Source organism: Suricata suricatta, chromosome 17 (genome assembly GCF_006229205.1).
Source record: "Suricata suricatta isolate VVHF042 chromosome 17, meerkat_22Aug2017_6uvM2_HiC, whole genome shotgun sequence".
Taxonomy (NCBI): Eukaryota; Metazoa; Chordata; class Mammalia; order Carnivora; family Herpestidae; genus Suricata; species Suricata suricatta.
Window position 1 is genome coordinate 54031640 of NC_043716.1, and position 2915 is coordinate 54034554.

Sequence of the window (2915 nt, forward strand, 5' to 3'; positions counted from 1 at the left end):
GCTCCGCTCCTGCCCGGGCGCGCCGCACCCTCGGGGGCTGCGGGGCGTGTCCCGGGGGCGGACGCGTCGCTCTCCGGGGCTCGGAAATGCCCTCTGTCCCGAATACTTGGGCAGCGGGGACCCAAGCGAGTCGGGGCTTGCGTGGGACTCTTCCCGCCGCGGTCAAGAGCAGGCGCGCGCGGTCCTGGGGGCCCGCGAGGGGGGCGGGGCGCCGGGAGACGCCGCCACCTGCTGGGTGGGCCGCGCACTGCGCACTCTCTACCCCCACTCGCCGTTTCCGGATGCCAGACGCCAGGGAGACCGTGGCCGGGAGGCTCACCTCAGAAGGAGGACCACCTGAAAGGTGTGGCAAGGCCTCTGCTGTCGCCAGAAAGGGCGTCACCTATTGGAGGGGGCAGCCCTGGCCCCCTGCGTCTCGAAGCAGAGCCCTCTGCAGAAGTGAGCAGTAGTGGCGGGCTAATGCCCTCCTGCAGTCTGTGTCCGGGGCCTTTGCCCCCCACCCCCACCCTCATGAGATCTTCAGGGATGAGAGCGTTCCTCTCCCTTCCAGGGACGAGCCGCCCTCACCTGTTCTTCCCATGTAGGGGAGCAAATGTAGGTGTAGCAACAGGTGCGCGGCCATCCGGAGAAGCTTCCGGGGCCTACGCCAGTGGGCAGGAGTGGGTCATTCAGGCTGGGTTCTCTCACCTCCCACGTGCGCCTGGCCCGGGTGCCGGTGGGCACTGGACAAGGGCAGCGTCTTGCCCGTGTTTCAGGACTGCTTCAGAGCAGCTGCCCCTCCTCCCGCCTTGACAGGAGCTGCATGGAGTTGCTGGTTTCAAGTCTTCTGTTTCCAACTTTGTGGTTTTCGGTCGTCAGAGCCCTTGTAGACGTGGCTTCTCTTCCTGCAGTGAGCGGTTAATCAGACATCGGGCCTCTCTCTGAGCCCAGGAAGCGTCCGCCCACCCTTGCTTTCAGTAAATGCCTCTTCTACTTTATGGAGAAAAAGTGAACCACTATTCAGTTCTTCTTTAAAAAAAATTCTTTTTAATTTTTGGTCTTTTCGTATTGATTGTGTTGTGGCCTGATGTTTGTCCTGTGTGCATTGGAAAAGAATGTGTATTCCACGGTGTTTGGATGGAGTGTTCTCTCTATATCTGTTAAATCCATCCATCCATCCATCCATCCATCCATCCGTGAGATGATGTCTATCTCATCTAAAGTGTCATTCAAAGCCAACTATTAATTTCTCCAACTTTTCATCTTTAAACCTGCCAACTTGGCCCTCACCGAGGTCCAGCCTCCACCTGCCTGGACTCCAGCCTTAAGGGATGGGGGGGGTGCTCTCCTCCTGTGTGGGAGCTAGCCCCCTACCATCTGTGTCAACAAGCACAGACCACCTCCTGCACCTTCCTTTTTAAAGTTTATTTATTTGGGGGCCACCTGGGTGGCTCAATTGGTTAAGCGTCCAGCTTCGGCTCAGGTCATGATCTCACAAGTCATGGGTTCGAGCCCCGCATCGGGCTCTGTGCTGACAGCTAGCTTAGAGCCCGGAGCCTGCTTCAGATTCTGTGTCTCCCTCTCTCTCTGACCCTCCTCTGCTCCCACTGTCTCTCTCTGTCTCTCAAAAAAAAAAAAAAACATAAAAAAGAAAGTTTATTTATTGGGCGGGGAGTGTGAGCAGGGGAGGGACAGAGAGAATCCCAAGCAGGCTCTCCACTGCCAGCTTGGAGCCCAACGTGGGGCTCAGTCCTTTGAACTGTGAGATCATGACCGGAGCTGAAATCACGAGTCAGACGCTTGACCCACTGAGCCGCGCAGGCGCCCCCTCAGACCGAGGCCTCCCCGCGCCTCCCCAGGAATCTCCTTCCTCGTTCCCAGCCTCACACAGCCTCCGTCTCTCCCCTCCAGGGCCTCCCAGCACATCAGCCCCGAAACTTTTGTGTCCAGGCGGGAAAGATTATGACCCTGCATCATCCGAGGTAATCTCTTCTGATAGCCCAGATTCTCCTAAAGTTCTGGCTTTCTGCTCTGCAAAACTCCAGCCTGGATTCATGCTCTAAAATATGCCTGTGCACTGTCCCCTCTTCGCTGCTGTCTGTGCCCTGGCCTGGCGCTGCCCGGAGTCTCTCCTTCAAGAACAGAATGGTGCCACTCCACGTTCAGCTCACGGGCTCCCTTCACCCAGTGGGTTCCTGCTCCTAGGTTACCTGCAGCTCCCTCCCTGCTCCGCGCTGGGTAGGGAGGCGTAGGGAGGGGTAGGGGAAGTCTGTGCCCGTGGCTTCCTGCATCTGGTTACCCCCTGAAAACTGTCCCCTCTGAGGCCAGCAGGGCCTTCATCCTTCCCGATGGAGCAGACCCTGTTCATCCGAATCCTGCCTCGGAACTTGACTGTTCTCATGGTTACTTTTCCATCTCTGTGAAATCCACCCTCTGGCCGTTGTCACAAGGCACTTCCTGCTGCGGTCTGTTTCCAGAGTGAGAGCAGAGTCATGCTTTCCTGCTTCCTTGCTTGTCTCCTACGTTTTTGTTGGAAATGGGACATTTAAGACAATATATTGTAGTGGGGCGCCTGGGTGGCTCTGTTGGTTCAGTGTCTGACTTCAGCTCAGGTCATGATCTCACGGTTCATGGGTTTGAGCCCCGCGTCAGGCTCTGTGCTGACAGCTCAGAGCCTGGAGCTTGCTTCAGATTCCGTCTCCTGCTCTCTCTGCCTCTCCCCTGCTCACATTCTCTCTCTCTTTCAAAAATAAAGACACATTAGAAAAGTTTTAAAAATACACCTTAGCAACTTCGGGTACTGGACCCCCATTCTCCATCCCAGGTTTGTTATTTGCTTGATCAGTGGCTGGCTGGCTTATTTCAGGGAGGACCCGCCCCCCCTTCCCACCCCGATTCCCGTGAAGTGTTAAACCTTTGATGGTGATTTGGGGTAC